Source organism: Perognathus longimembris, chromosome 5, assembly GCF_023159225.1.
Source record: "Perognathus longimembris pacificus isolate PPM17 chromosome 5, ASM2315922v1, whole genome shotgun sequence".
Classification (NCBI taxonomy): Eukaryota; Metazoa; Chordata; class Mammalia; order Rodentia; family Heteromyidae; genus Perognathus; species Perognathus longimembris.
In genome coordinates, this window is record NC_063165.1 from 39,895,668 (window position 1) to 39,912,950 (window position 17,283).

General features: G+C 39.2%; 1 protein-coding gene across 1 annotated transcript in view; it reads left to right on the forward strand.

Moving 5' to 3' along the window:
- Phldb2 (pleckstrin homology like domain family B member 2) overlaps positions 1-17,283 on the forward strand; it is a 200,623-nt gene that overhangs the window by 55,509 nt on the left and 127,831 nt on the right. The gene's annotated exons all lie outside the window — the stretch shown is intronic.

Consider the following 17,283-nt stretch of genomic DNA (forward strand, 5'->3'; position numbering starts at 1 on the left):
TTATAAATATTTAAATATTTAAATATTTATATACATAAATATATAATATATAATTTATATATATATAAATATATAATATGGGTGTAGAGCACAGAGCATCTAACTCTGGAAAATAATAGCGTGGCCACTACTGTCCAGTTGAATTTAGGCTGTTATCCCTGAGACTTTGTGTTCTTTGAATTTTTTTTTCAGTTGTGGGGCTTAAATTCTGAGCCTGGGCACTGTCCCTGAGCTTTTCATTTCAAGGTTAGCAATCTACCTCTTGAGCCACAGTGCCACTTCTGGTTTTCTGGTGGTTAATTGGAGATAAGAATCTCATGGACTTTCTGCCGGGGCTGGCTTTGAAATATGATCCTCAGATCTCAGCCTCCTGAGTAGCTAGGATTACAGGCAGGAGCCACCAGTGACCAGCTTGTTCTGGGCATTTTTTGTTGTCGTTGTTTTTAATAATAATTACTTATTGATGTACAGAGGGGTTATAGTTTCATATGTAAGGCCATGGGTACATTTCTTGTACTATTTGTTACCTCCTCCTCACTACCACTACCCCCCCCTTCTCCCTTTCCTTCTCCCTCCATGAGTTGTTTAGTTGGTTTACACCAAATTGTTTTGCAAGTATTGCTTTTGGAGTCATTTGTCTTTTTATCCTTTGTCTCTCGATTTTGATATTCCCTTTCACTTCCCTAGTTCTAATACCAGTATATACACTATCCAGGGTACTCAGATGAGATACAATGATAGCGCCGGTTCAACCACAGGAAGGAGCTACAAGAGGATCATCAACAAATGAAGCTACTGTTTGACATGCATGTTGAAAATAATTACTACAGTGATATAACAATCGTTTCCATAAAATGGACTTCATTTCACTTAGCATCATCTTATGTGTTTATACGGGTATAGCTATTGGGCTCTTGTGATCCTCTGCTGCGACTAGCCTAAACCTGTGCTAATTATTTCCTATGAGGGAAACCATACAGTCCATGTTTCTTTGGGTCTGGCTCTCTTCACTTAGTATAATTTTTTTCCAAGTTCTTCCATTTCCTTACGAATGGGACAATGTCATTCTTTCTGATAGAGGCATAAAATTCCATTGTATTTATGTACCACATTTTCCTGATTTCTGGGTATTTTTTGTTTTAGCCTTGTCTTTAGCCAACTGAATAACAGAAACCCAAGTTTCTGAAAAATCTTGGCTACAATGACTCCTTTAATCCTCACAACACGCTAATGTGATGTCCATGGTTTTCACACAGTACAGTGTATCCAGCCGTCTTTGGCCCCTCTGGGGTCTCTAGGGTAGAATTATACCACCACAGATGATGTCATCTTGTCTCCCCAGGCCTGAGGAGGAGGACTTTGAACTGCCTTTGGATCTTATCATCAGTCCCCAGATGTGGAAGGCTGGTCTCCTAATGTTTGTTTCTGCTAAGAAATAGGCCATCCTTTTGTCTTCATACTCACAGAGCTCACAGATCACCTCCAAATACTTTAACAGGTCATTCTTTGTTCAGGAAATGGCCATGAAGCAAGGAAATTTTTCCTCAGGAAATACGGGAGTCCCTTGTGTGGCCCTTTGACTCCAGGCAGACTCCGTTATGCCTCCTTCCGACCACCAGAACAGATTTGCTCAAAGTCTTCCCTCATCTCTCTTCTGATAAAGAACTTCCATAGTGCTTGACAAATTTACTACTCACCTTCCAAAAACTGCCCCTGACACACTCTCTTCACTTTCTTTTCACACTCTCTTCACAGCACTTAAGGCAGTAGTGTTTTCTGTAGGTTGCTGAGTGATTGCAGTTCAAGGGTCAGGCCACACCAGTGCACTAGCCTAGATCAACTCAATATTTTTAGCAAAGGAGATAGTCTTCCACAGATGTGGTAGGAACTTTTGGATCTCAACAAAATGTATAAGTACCTATTTCAATGTATCCTAAATTGTTGTGAATTTTTAAGTGATTTAATGGGGGGGGCTAAGGAACCTCTGTTCTTAATTTTTTTAATGTATTTTTATTGTCAACGTGATGTCAGAGGAGTTATAGTTACATACATAAGGTAGTAAGTACATTTCTTGTCAGACTTGTTACCTCCTCCCTCATTTTTCCTCCCACCTTCCCTTCTCCCCAATCCCCCCTCCACACACAAGTTGTACAGTTAGTTTACAACATATTGTCTTGGAATTATCGCTGTTTTTGATTAAAGAGTGGCAAAGTATAGAGATAGAGAATGGAAAGCTGCCTGTTCAAGAAAACCTGGACACAAAACTATGTGCCACCAGACAATGAAAACAGAATAACCTCTAACCAAAATTACTGAAGTGTAGAGCCACTTATGACTGAGGTATTTTCCTTTTACTAACAGAAACATTCATGATTATTATGGAGAAACAAAATAATATAGAATACAGTAATATTTATACAAGTATAATATATGCTATATAAAACAGTAATATAGAAAAACAAGTTAAAAATTAGACATTTCCCCAAGATCCATAACATCCATTATTTGTACAATAAAGTATATAAACTGTATAGATTCACATTTTAGTGTACATATTCACTTAATAAAAATAGCATTATTAATAATGAGTGTACTGATTTGTAATTGACTTTTTCCTGATGCATTACAAACATAAATATTTCTCTATAGCATGATTTTGGCTAACATTTTATTTTATGAGTATACAACAATTGTTAAGCCAAACGTGAAATTTCAATACTGATGTAGTTTCCATACTTTTTGGATTATAAAACTAACCTAATAAATAGCACTGCAAGTAAATAGTTGTCTTTAGCTGGTATTTTTCCCTTATAATAAATTCCTTCATAACATATTGGTGGGGGGCTGGGGATATAGCCTAGTGGCAAGAGTGCCTGCCTCGGATACACGAGGCCCTAGGTTCGATTCCCCAGCACCACATATACAGAAAACGGCCAGAAGCGGCGCTGTGGCTCAAGTGGCAGAGTGCTAGCCTTGAGCGGGAAGAAGCCAGGGACAGTGCTCAGGCCCTGAGTCCAAGGACTGGCCAAAAAAAACCCAAAAACATAACATATTGGTGGAGTAAAAAGCTAAGCACAAGACTGTATTCCCATGAACAGAGCTGCAGTGAACATTCATATCAGATTCCTATTGGGTAAATGATTTATCCCTAAGAGTAACTTTATTGATTTTAGCTGAATGGCAATGATGTTTAGTTTCCCCAGATCAATCCCACTAACACTTGCTTATCTGGAAACTCACCCCATCAGTGCCCTTGTTTGACTGGTAAAATCATCTTGATTTAGGTAATATATAGCCATCTTGTGTAATAGATGGGTTCATGCCTTTAGGATAAAATGCAAAACTATCTCCTAGAATTGGGCAACAGCTCAAAATCCTCTCATAATGTATGAAGCAGTGGATATATAGCCTCTCTGACAACTGGTATTATCAGACTTTCTCACTGTGTATCAATGAAATGGCTACAAGATGCTACTTTATTATAATCACAATTCACATTTCTGGATTTCTATTGATGTTAAATATCATTTTTCATTTTTGTTAGTCATATATGTTTCCTCTTCTACATACAAAACAAAGTATGGAGAGAGGAATATGGGACTCATGTTACTTCAGATGGGAGGGAGGCCAAGGGATAATCTTCAGGGAGTTTGCAGTGAGGTATCCATTTTTCATCATGGCTTGAGTATTTGTTTTGAGTGGTATGTTCTAAGGTTCAGGATTTGTCACAGACTAATGCAAGAAAACAAATAGATACAGGCTGTGTGTGTGTGTGTGTGTGTTAAACCAAGACTATGATTAATTCATTTCTGTGAACCGGAGGAAGATGTGAACATCAGAAGACTATTTATAGACCAGGAAATCTTCACTCCAAAAAGGATAAACAATTCAAACTTTCACCAAAACGTATGTGTGTCTATTTCACTGTGTCCTAAATCATTTTGTATATCTGGTGATTGGAAATGGGCCTTCTGCTCTGTGGAGCTTCTGTCCTTGACACATGAGCAACGAAGAGTTTGGTTGACCTTTACCATGCTCATCTCTTCCCATGGCCCATTTACTTGGCTCTGATATTGAGAGGTAGGGATGTGAAACAGAAGGAGTGGAACCATCTGGAATGCCTCTGCCACCGTTGCCTTTGACATTGCCCATGTGTGAAGAGAACCACATGTTCTCCAGCTGTTTCCATTGCCATAGTCTCCTTTTCTGTAATGTTTCTCCACATTTATTTCCAATGCTGTTCTAAAATGACCAGTTCTCCATCACTATCACCATAAACAGTAAAAACGCATGCCTATTTTCTTTCATCAGCCTGAGACTGATGAATAAAAGCAGGTTCTCAGCCCTCAGGTTTCTTGGTGTTTGAAAAAAAATAGATAAACATGTCAAATAAGATCTCCACTCTCCAGTCACAGAAAATTATATCCCACTTATTTTTAAGAGGCCCCTCTTACTTCCAAAAATGATATAAATGCAGAAATGGCTGAGAAGATGTACCCTGACAAGGAAGTTCACCTCATCATGGAAGGACATATTTCTCAGGCCTTGTTATTAGTCCACTGAATGCAGCTGAAGCTGAGGATCTTTCATGAAACACCCCCATGCAGACTTTCATCAATGATGGTGGCTATTGCCAATGAGCCATGTGGAATCAGATGCCTTAGAAAGTAAATATGTTCTTTAAAACCACATTCTCTATATCACTTGAGCCCTGAGTTTTGGGGAACTCCCTAAGCTTCCCACAGATAATGCTTTTTGATACAGTATGCCTCAGCTTGCCTCATTTTCTTAAAGGAAGGATTGTTTTCTTGAGTGGCTGAGAGAACTAGAAAATGTCTTTCCAGCTTTGTAGAATCTTCTAGACGAGAGAGGACAATGTGAAGAAAACAGAGAACATGCAAACAAAATCCCATGGGTGTTAAAACATCATTGTGTTGATTATACCCTGAAAACAATTGATTCTTTCTGGTGCCTGAGATGTCACCTCCTCCTTGCTGCCATCATCCCTATCTGGACAGTATAACATCCCCCTGAGCAAATCTCTGTGGACCCACTTGCTCATTTCTATCAACTTCTCCACAGAGCAGCCAGTGGGAAATTTTAAAAACACAAATTAGGTTGTGTCACATCCTTAATTAATAACAAATAAAAGAATGAAATGAAAATCCATGTCAAGGCCCATAAAACCTACAGCCTTTCCCACCTTACTCTTTTTGTGCTCAATACAACCACATTATGTACGTTTGCTTGTTTAATTGGTTGGTTGGTTCTTAAACTCCCTCTAGCTTTTATATTTCAGGTCAAGTCTACCTTTCTGCTTAAAATTTCTCCCTAACTCATTTGGTTCTTGTCTTTGTCAAGTACTACTTCCTCAGGGAGAACCTTCATTGACTCTATAACCTAAACCAGCCACCCTGTTCAAGATTCTCCTTATAGCCTTCATTGATCTAGTATCTGTTTTCCCCACTAACTACATGTCATTATGTGTCTAACAAATAGCAACAGCCCCCCCGCCCCCCGCCCAAAAAAACAACAAATAATGGATAGACTTGGAAGGCAGAGATCAGGAGACTAAAATCCCAGGCCAGTGTGGGCCAACAGTTTTCAAGACTCTGGCTTGACCAATGGCTGAATGGGAGGATAAAATAGGATTGCATTTCAAGCTAGTTTAGGCAGAAAGCAAGATCCTACCTCAAAAATTACTGAAAAGGGAATTGAAAGAGTGGTTGAAGTGGTAGTGTAACTCGTTAAAATGCATGAGGCCCTGAGTTTAAACCTAGTACCATCAAAAACAAAATAGTGGGCTGGGGATATAGCCTAGCGGCAAGAGTGCCTGCCTCGGATACACGAGGCCCTAGGTTCGATTCCTCAGCACCACATATACAGAAAACGGCCAGAAGCGGTGCTGTGGCTCAAGTGGCAGAGCGCTAGCCTTGAGCGGGAAGAAGCCAGGGACAGTGCTCAGGCCCTGAGTCCAAGGCCCAGGACTGGCCAAAAAAAAAAAAAAAATAGTAATAATGAGTGGAGAAAATTATGTAATTCTGTATGGCACAGTCATATGCACACACATACAGAAACATACGTTTTAGAACTCACAGTAAATTGCTGAGCCACCCTACTCTGTCCTAATTTTCATCTTAGACTGTAGACTCAACATTACCACACTTTTCTGTTTCACATCATTATTGACCACCATGCTTGAGAACAATTTAATTCATGTGTCCAGACTGTGTCTGTCATGGCATAATACAAAGATGCCTTGGTTCTGCATGTCCTACCCTATGTGTATTAAAAAATATATCCTTATATCACATTTCTACTGGATTCAAACCCTGTTTGTTGTATAGACTTTTTTTGGTTTAAATGTCTTTGTTCTCTGTAACGGTTTCTTCGCAGAAATCTGTCTTAATAGGGCATTAAAAATGTTGGCTATATTTAAGTTCAACACTAAAGTTTTATGAGATCCTTATCCATTCAGCTGATAGTTCATTTGGCTCACTTTAACAGAGTCCTGGATATATGCCAAGACTTCTATATGGTATGAGCTCATTGAAATCTGACAATATCTAACTTGAGGTATATAAAACAGAGTGAGAGAGGAAGAAATTAGTTTTGCCTTATAAATTCTGCTTTCAAAAAGGCTCAGATAACACAGAGGAGATAAGGGTGCAAAGTGAGCCAGACCCAAAGAAACATGGACTCTATGGTCTCCCTTATTGGGAATAATTAGTACGGGTTTAGGCAAGTCATAGCAGAGGGTCACAAGAGCCCAATAGCTATACCCTTATGAACACATAGGACGATGCTAAGTGAAATGAACTCCATGTTATGGAAACGATTGTTATATCACAGTTATAACTACTTTCAACGTCCCATGTGTATCTGTAGCATCTATTATTGATGATGTTCTTGTATCACCTTCCTGTGATTGTATATACACTATCTCTGTAATCTTATCTGAGTATATTGGAAACCGTGTATACTGGTATTAGAACTAGGAAATTGAAAGGGAATACCAAAATAGAGACACAGGGTAAAAAAAGACAAACAACTACAAAAGCAATACTTGCAAAACTGTTTGGTGTAAGTGAACTGAACACCTCATGGGGGGAAAGGGAAAGGGGGAGGAGGACGGGGGGTATGAGGGACAAGGTAACAAACAGTACAAGAAATGTATCCAATGCCTAACGTATGAAACTGTAACCTCTCTGTACATCAGTTTGATAATAAAAATTTGAAAAATAAAAAAGAAAAGGGATGCAAATTAGACTGGAGAAAGGGCAGATGAAGATTCCCAGAAAGATGTAACAATCCAGATGAATCTTGAGAAAGAAGAATCAACAGATACAACAACCTTACTGCCTTTCACTATAGCACGTGGCCTGACACAGAACTAGAGAACTTTAGGTGCAAAAATGATCTTAATGATATAAATTCTCAGCCTTTTTATTTTCAAAATGATGAAACTACCAAAGCCTAAACCCAGAAGGAACTGCATTCTCAGCTCACAGTCTTGTATAAAGCAGAGGAGAGAAAAGGCAGGGGTAAGACTGATTCAAGAAGCTCTACATTTTCTCTTCTATACTAGAGTCCATCCAAGTAACCCTAGTACTTCAGGCTTTGCTTGAGAATCCAAAATAACTAGCAACACCTCCACTGTGCCTCTGGAGTACTCCCTGAACTATTTATTTCCTGTGTTTTCAAGTCTTATTTATTTCCAAGCTAGCATGGAACAAGATGACTTATAACCTCTTGTGAAATGCTTGGTATTTATCCTTCAGGACAAACATTCTACAGATTTGACCAATAGGAAAATAACAGCCAGCATTCCTTATCCTATGTGAAAGATTTCAGAGGTTCTTTTTCAATTGCCTTTATATAATTACAGAAGAAGGTGGCAAGCATTGTACATGATCTCTCTTTTTAGTGGAAATGGCCATAGCACTGAAGTCTCCATCTCTAAACTTTTCTCTTCTTCTAAAGGAAGCAAACAGTGCACTGCTTTTTTTCCCCCCCACGGAGGTTGGATGTAGTGTGTTAGGAGGGAGGTAAAGGGAACACATGTATTTTGTCCTGTCAGGAAAAGTTAAAGGTGAAGGTCCTGCTCTCAAAGGATAGATAATTAATCATATTTAAAACAGAAATTTGTCACAGGGGGAGAGAGAGAAAAAAGGCAGAAATATAAAATAAAACAGATATGTAATGACAGGGAACACTACAGTACAAAGGTTAAAGATTTAACTCTAAATGTGTTTAGGGATCCGTGCAATTGCTAGGTACAGGAAGAAAAAGGAGAATGGGATCTCTCTGTTCATTGTCCATAGAGCCACTTTGTCAGCACTAGAGCTTGAAGTCAGGACCTGGGCTAGAGGATGGTCCTGCAGGACTGACTCTCCCTTAACTTTTTCACTCAAGGGTGGTGTTCTACCATGTGAGCCATACTTTCATTTGTGGCTTTCTATTAGTGATTCGTTTCTCAGATTTGCCTGCCCAGGCTGGCTTTCAACCATGATCCTCAGATTTCAGCCTTCTGAGCAGCTGAGTAGCTAGGATTGCAGGCATGAGCCATTAGCTCCCAGCACCATTCTACCTTTGAAACCAGCAGTCACCGGCTACTTGGGAGTGGACAATACAAGAACAAACTTTCCTGCTGGAAGCAGAGACTGGCAGCCAAAAGTTGAATGACTTAGGTCGATGAGAGGGCCTTTCCCTCACCTACCTCACTGACGCAGATGGAATGGAATGCAGGGTTGTGACTCGTGAGTTCTCTGCAGTCCTGACATGGGTTCTGCTGCACAAACCTCTTGGATTCCAGTTAGTTCCAGTCTGGTTGAGCCTTGAAGGTGCCTTTCCCTATGCCTGCAAATCTCCTGGGGTAGCTCGCGACAGCCCCACCTCACCCACTAGCCAGCTCTGGAATGTGCACCAGGAGAAAACACCAAATTCTCAAGAAGGAATTTGACTCTGTTTTCAGTGAACTCAAGATAAGAGAACAGGCCACCATGGCACCCACCAGCAATCCGCAACTGTGGGATGGGGTCAGGGATAATAAATTAGACCTAAAAATCAAATATACTCAGGTTTTTACTCTCCTTTCTTAGAAACTACTATGTACATTTTGGAGAATCTGAAAGTGTTCATTGAGCTATGGTTTCCTCCTATTAAAAATGTAAATAATACTACCTTTTCCATAATTCTTTTGGACATTATGGGAATCAAATCCAGAGGTTGTATTGATTTGGGCAGGTGTTCTACCACCCAGCTATATCTCATCCCCAAGTCTTAAGAGAAAATGGTATACATTCCTTTTCCAAAGCTGATGCCTTCAAACTAAGCAGATTCTTGAGAATGGGGAAGTCCTGTAAGGTTATTCCTGACCAAATTCGTGTGATCAGTTGAGGACATTTGATCTGATCAGTACCAATAATTCACTACTAAATGTCTGTCAATTGTACATTCTAAGATATTGTTGTCGTTGTTGTAATGTGGCTTGACCTTCAGGGATTTGTGCTTGCTTAGCTGAAGCTCTACCACTGAGTCACACCCTCAGTTGAGCCACTTGCTAGTTATTTTGGAGATGTATGTCATGGGCTTTTCTGCCCAGGCTGCAGAGATCTCAACTTCCTGAGTTGCTGGGATTACAGGTGTGAGCCACCAATACCCAGATCCACTTTCTAAACTTTTGCTTATTGTCATATCCCCTAATGAACATTTTGAGACAATCTCTCTTTCATGAAATTTAATACCAGAATTATATTAGTATTACTATAACTGTACTATATGTATGCCTCTTATTTATACATTTAAAAGAATTAATTTTTCACTTAGCAATGGTAGCTCACCTCTATAATCCTAGCCACTTAGGAGGCTGAGATCTAAGGATTGCAGTTCAAAGCTAGCATGGGCAGAAAAGTTAGTAAGACTCTTATCTCCAATTAACCACCAAAAAGCTGGAAGTGGAGATGTTGCTCAAACAGTGTATCATTAGCCTTGAGCAAGAAGGATCAAGGACAGCATCCGGGGCCAGAGTTTGAGCTCTAGAACCAATACAAAAAAATTACTTTTTCAACACACTCTCAGAGTAGAATAAAATCACCCATTGATGGGTGGTATTATTCTCACTGAAGATGCATGGTCTATGCTATAAAAGTTTTAGAAGAATTTGAGAGATTTCGTTTTTTGTTTTAGCCTGTGGAAAACATATAGTGGTTTCTGTTTTAGAACATGCTCTTTCTGTCATAGCCTCATAACTAGGATAAATAGTACAATAATAACCAGATTTGGTGAAATAAAAACTCATCACTAGGTGCTGACAGCTCATGCCTGTAATCCTAGCTACTCAGGAGGCTGAGATCTGAAGCCAGCCTGGGTGAGATTCTTATCTCAGGTGAAGCACCAAAGAAAAGCCTGAAGTGGAGCTGTAGCTCAAATGGTAGAGCGTTACCCTTGAGCAAAAAAGCTTAGAGACAGCACCCATGCTCTGAGTTCAAGCCCCAGGACAAACACAAAACAAAAAACAACTCTTAGATATTTAAAAAAAGAAAATCACCAACATGAAAACAATAATAAAAGAACCATAGCCATGAGGATGTGAAACAACTGGAACTTTTCTAAACTGATAAAGAAAATGTAAAATTACACAACCACTCTGGAAAACAATTCTTTGTTTTTGTAACAAGTTTAATAGACACAGTAATATAATAACCTCGCAAATCTCCTCTTAGGTATTGGTATTCACCAAAGAGAACTGAAACATCAGTCCATAAGGATTACAGCAGCTTTACTTGTAATAGCCAAGAACAGATTGTGATAGGTCCATACAGTTTAATACTATCCAACAACAAAAGAACAAAATACTGGCACATGCAACAACATGAATGAATCCCAGACACATATGGTGAGTGAAAAAAGCCGACAAAGAGAGCTTTCATTCTTATGGAACTCTACTAAAGACAAATCTAACATCTAATGACAGAAAACAGGTCAGCAATACCAGAAGCAAGGGATAGAGAGTGGGGTTGGTGAAGAAAGATATGAGGGAACTTTTGGGGGGGGGCAATGGATGTGTTTTATATCTAGATAATTGTAGTTGATAAATACATACACATTTGTTAAAACTTATCAACTGTATAGTTAAGGTGGATGCATGAAAAAGGAGATCAAAATGTTGCTGAAAATTCAGGAATGAGAAGCACCTACTATGAAGATATATAGATAGTATTTCTAGGATCTTTGCAAGTAGTTACCTATAGAGTAAGTTCCAGTGTTGTTTTTTTATTCTTGTTGAAGTATGCCTTACATAGATACTTGCTATATTTGACTTACAATGGAGGTGAAATCCTGAAAAAATTCTAAGCTACAAATATGCTTGATACACTAAATCTGCTGATTTTCACAGTTTAACTTACCTAGTCCTAACTATGCTCAGGATATTTGCATGTAGACTATAGTTGAAGTTGTGATTGTACATGAAAATATTCTCCCACTGGGAGTAAAGAGCTATAAGATTTCCTCTCATTATTGTTATATACCTAAAACCAAATCCAGTTTAGAGCCCATCCTGAACTCCTATGACTGGCTTCTTCTTATGCTTTTTAAAATCTTTTCTCTCATCTTTATAAGTTCTAAAAATGAAGAAACTTAAATCCAGATTGACTATGGGACCTCTGCCTGCTAGTAGTCAATCCAGGAAAGAATATATATTTGTTGACTCTAGTCCAGGACTTTCCACAATAACTATGCTACTGTCAGGACCAGCCAATATGGAATGGATAACATGCATCAGAGATGGTGTTATCTCTACCTATGTAGTCTAGACATCTAACAACTTCTCTGAAGCTCAGCTCTCCTTGTATCAAGTGAAGGTAATAGTGTCTATTCTATAGCTCTGTGGGGAGAAATAAACTGTTTACCAAGTGCAAAACATAAGGTTAGGCAAATACTGGGAAATGATAACTTACCATCATTACTAAATGATGGTTACTGTTGGCTGGAAAATTACTTGGAGCACATTTCATCAAGACAAAGGACAGACGCTAGCAGGGAATGTCCTACATACTGGTAATTGAAGATTACAGTCTAAACTTGGACTCATTTAAATTTAAAGGGAAAGATGCAACCCAGAGCCAGTCATAAGGGGAATGATTTGCTAAGTATAATTGATTGATCAATGATTTATTTCTTGGTAGAAAGTACATTTTATTTTTTGCCTAACTATGCCTCACTCACCAGTCCTATTTTGCATAATCCTAGCTGCACATTATGACCACTTTACAGTAAAAATGATCAATGCCTGGACCCCAGCTCAGAAATTTTGATTTCATTGGTCACAGCAGCTACTGCTGGACAAGAGTGACTTCCATTTTTTTTGTCAACGATAATGTATAACTACTATAAGGAATCCATGGCTGAATAAAAATTTGATTTGTTTCTTGGGTCTTAGGGAATAGACTCACAATTGTGACTGAAACTGTGTTTAGAGCATGCCACTTCTGACACCTAGGAAGAGCCTTCCTGTCCCCACCCACATATTTGACTCATTGATGATCTTTTCTAATTATCCTCAGTGTGTTGGATGTTCATGCACCAAGCACAATGGCTTTGTATGAATGGCATTTGCTATCTGTGTTCGGAAAGAGGTGTCTTCCTACTCCATGCTCCATGCTGCCGCTTTTCAGTTCTCAGTCAGAGCTGGATGTTTTAAACAAGTACATTTCTCATGAGTAACAACTCCAAGAACTCACGCAAAATCTTCATGAAGTGTTGTTCTTACTTGAGAGTCCAATAGTCTCATGAAGTCTGATCAAGTCTTCTATCTGCTTTCATCTTCAAGCACTTAATAAAATGAGTGGAATTTATTTTATGAGCTCTAAGATATTTCTAGCTAAGACACCAACAGGCCCTAATCCATTCCTTTGTTAACTAACCGGCTCTAATCTTACAAAATTGTAACATGACCATTTTTTAAAATCTTTTACTTTTTGTTGGTTGTGGGGCTTGAACTCTGGGCCTGGGTGTTGTCCCTGAGCTTTTCAGCTCAAGGCTGAGCCACGAGCCACTTCCTGTTTTCTGGTAGTTAACTGGAGATAAAAGTCTCACAGATTTTCCTTCCCAGCATGGCTTTGAACCATGGTCCTCAGATCTCAGCTTCCTGAATAGCTAGGATTGCAGGAGTGAGCCACTGATGCCAGCTGTAACATGACAATTTTTATACCTGGTAGAATGCCCTCCAAGGGATTCTGCGGCTTCCTGGGAAAAATAAATTCACATGAACTAGAAGTGCTGGAGAAAGTTCTTGTTATGGAATTAAAGGAGAATTCGTTTAAAGAAAAGAAACAACTTTAAATAGTAAAATAAATATTTTCTTCTCTCTTTGGATGACCTTGTGCTCAACCTCTTTCCTTATGAGAAGACTGTCTCCAAGCCTGTGGTTTTGTGGCATGTCAGTAATTCTGGAGAGTCAGTCTTGCAGTCTGGTGTGAGCCACTTCCCAGCCACACAAACCCAAGGCCCTCCTCTTCCTCCCACAGGCCTCCAGGCTCTTACTGGGTTCCTCACTTGTGAAGATGAATTTTCTCTCTTTAATACCAACTTAAATTGATATAGGATTTTTGCCCTTGTGGAGCTTTCAGTGAGGTTCTTCTTTCTCATTTCTAAAGCATGGCTTGGCAGATGTACAACGATATAGAAGCTCTGCTTTCTTGGGGTGCCAAAGCTGGAAGAATTGTAATGCAAGAATTGTGCTAAGTTCATTGGTGTAGTCACTTGCAGAGATTTAAAGACAGTGGTTATGATATAACCAAGGAGAGTATTCAAACTGAAGAGGTCAGATATTGCCTAAAAAGAACAATATAACGTAAAGTTCACTTAAAAAAAAAAGGCAAATAAGTTCAGGAGTTCTATGCCTAAAGTTAACTTGGTGTATTTAAATATGCATTCAGAAATGTTGTTGTTGTTGTTGTTGTTTTTAAAAAAAAGCATATAATAAGGCAGGATTCAGTACATCCAGTCATACTGATAATCACAGGAAGACCCAGAAAAGACATGATTATCGCCGTGATGTGGAGCTGACAGAAGCTGGAGGCTAAAGAGTCCAAGGAAAGATCCTGCACACAGAGAGCAGACCTGATGGACAGGACCCTAAACAGATCTGGGATAGGAAGTATGTGTTCCAGGAAAGAGGTGATAGGGAGCCATTCTACCATGGTTTATTTTGTGTGCTGCTGCAGCCAGGTCTGTTCTTCATGGCTTTCTTAGTGCCAGCTACCCATGAGAAAAAAAATGCTGTGGCTTATACAGCAGAATTTAATTCTCACAGTTCTGGAAACTGGAAAGAACAAGGGCAATGCATGCCAGTTCTTGGTAGGGCTTTCTTCTTGTCTTGAGACCACCTTCCTCTCATTGTGTGCTCATGTGGCCTATACTAGGTGCCTGCACATGAAGAGATAGCTAGCCATCTTCTCATAAGACCACCAAATCCAAAAGGATTAGAACTCCCCTGTTACAACCTCATTTAACATTTACTATATATAGAGAGAGAATATACCATGATACACAGCAGCCGAGTTAGAAAATGCTCAAAGGCAGAACCAGTTTTACTTTGTAAAGCAACATGTATTTAAAATGTGTTATAAAGACCTTATGTTATTGTAGCTGTCTTCTCCTCCTTCTCCTCTTCCTGCTCCTCCTTCTTCCTCCTCCCCCTTTTTTCTCTTCCTCCTCCTTCTTTTTCTCTTCCTCTCCCTCTTGCTTCTCCTCCCCTTTTCTCCTTTATTTCTTTTCCTCCCCTTCATTATTATTTTGTTGTATTGATGCAAGGTCCCAATATGAAGCCCAAGCTAATTTTGAACTTGAGATCTTCCTGCTTTGACTTTCTGAGTGCTGAAGTTACATGTATCACTATACTCAGTTCACATGTATCACTTTTGACAATAGATCTTTTTGTTCATAATTACTTTCACAAAAATACCTAGTAGAAAATATGAAAAACTAATGAAAATAGTGGAAGGTGTGGGTGGACAATGTGTCCAAGCTGTACAGGCATGGGTAATTCATCTGCCCCAGAGCAGTTCTGTGAGTAAGCACAGGGGAGATGCTGAGGTTACCAACCTGGGTGAATGACTCATACACTCCCCAAGAAATCCCCAGCAGCAACTTTTGTTCTCAAGCAGAAGAATCCATAAGAGCAGCTGCACCTTATGGTTGCCCTCAAACAAAATGGAATCAAACATGTTCTTGGATGAAAGAAGAGAACCCAGAAGTGTCTCATCTTGAATCATCAGGATATTTCTCAGGGGGGATTTAAGCAACTGGTTTTACTAGTTAATGTCTGTTTAAGAATGTACTCCTTTGAGCACTTTTACTGATAAAATCAAAATACTTGCAAAACTGGAAACCACCTCAATGAGGGGCTTTTCAAAGCCCCAAATTTTGCACTGAATGAGACAGGAAGTAGTAACTGTCCAAATGCCTTCACCAAGTCATAAAGGAAATGTACTGGACTGAAGTCAGAACTCTGATCTCATCCATGTTTTGCTCCAATCAACTTTTCTGGAGAAGTGACCCACTTTCCCCATCTGTGAATTAAAGCATGGATTAGATCAGTGAGCCACAGATTTTAGTGTACATAATAATCAGTTATATTAGAATAGTATATTGAATTAGTGTATTCAATTTAACTGGGCAATTTGTTTTAAATGTAAGCTTTTTGACGTGTAGTTCTTCCTCTTCCCTGAAAATTCTGCTTCAATTGTTCATGGTAAGATCTGGAAATATTTTCCCTTACATGTATCCTAAGATTATGATACAGGTTATCAAGACATTCACATGTGTGTACACACACACACACACACACACACACACACACACACCCTTTGACAAACATTATACTAGATAATCTCTAAAGTCCTGTGGGTTTTTTTGTTTTGTTTTGTTTTGAGTTTTTTGTTGGCCATGGGGCTTGAATTTAGGACCTGAACGCTGTCCCTAAGCTTTTTCACTCAAGGCTAGTGCTGTACCACTTTGAGCCACAGTGCCACTTCTGGTTTTCTGGTGGTTATTTGGAGATTAGAGTCTCACAGATTTTCCTGCCCAAGCTAGCTTTGAACTGTGATCCTCAGATCCTGAGTAGCTAGGCTTACAGACATGAGCCACCAGCACCTGGCTGTGATATCCTGCTCTTCATATCCTCTAATCATATGTTTTTAAGGTCTGTCTCAACAAAGCATTCAACTAGGTATGTATTACTGGCTACCTGCAGCAGATTATTGGAAAACAAATATCTTTAGTCCCCACCATGCATATTGAACTAAGCCAGCATAACGAAGTCCAGGAGGGAAAGGAAATAATAATACTCAAGCCATACTCATTTTTGTAGTCTCTGTCCTACTTATACTGGTAATTTTCCGCCAGTGTATATGTTCAAAACATGCCCAAGGAGAAAAGAAAATTTCTCTGAATGTTTGGCCAGAACCTTGTGATCTCTTTCTTCTGCTACCAACTTTGTCTTTGAGATTTCAGAGCCTGAATTCCAGTATTCAGATTAGAGAAAGAAAGTGAGACAGAGACAAAGACAAAAGAAAATAAAATCCTAGAGCTTGCCTATGATGTCTTATCTCTAACTTCATTTCCATAGCCCTTCCTTTCCTGTGTTTCAGGCAAGAAACAAGGAATAAAACCTCTGTCTGTCCTTTCCTATAATATTGTCTTGAAATCATTTATTATGTCCAAGACATCTTTCTGGGATCACTGTTGGTTTGTAGTTGATATATATGGAGTTTGTCTTAAATTCTGGGTGGTGACTTAATGAACAACATCAGTAAATATGGAAGTTAATATTTTATAAGAATAGTATTCTGGCTGGGCACTGGTGGCTCACATCTGTAAGCCTAGCTACTCAGAAGGCTGAAATCTAAGGACAGTAGTGCAAAGCCAGCCCAGGCAGAAAAGTCCTGTGAGACTCTTATCTCCAACTAAATCACAGAAACATCTGGACGTGGCACTGTGGCTCAAGTGGTAGCGTTCTCGCCTTGAGCAAAAGGAGCTCAGGAACAGTGCCCAGACCCAGAGTTTAAACCTCAGTACTGGCAAAACAAACAAACAAAAAAGAATAGAGCCATGGAATGAGTGAGACAGCACAAACATGTTGTATCTGAATTATCTAATGATGCACAAATTTAAGTTATGACCTGGTCAATGAAATGAATGTCTCATTATAGGAAGTTTGATGATGGAGTTGTTCAACTTTGGAGGGAATCAGTGGAGAAGGGAGGAATCACAGCCTCA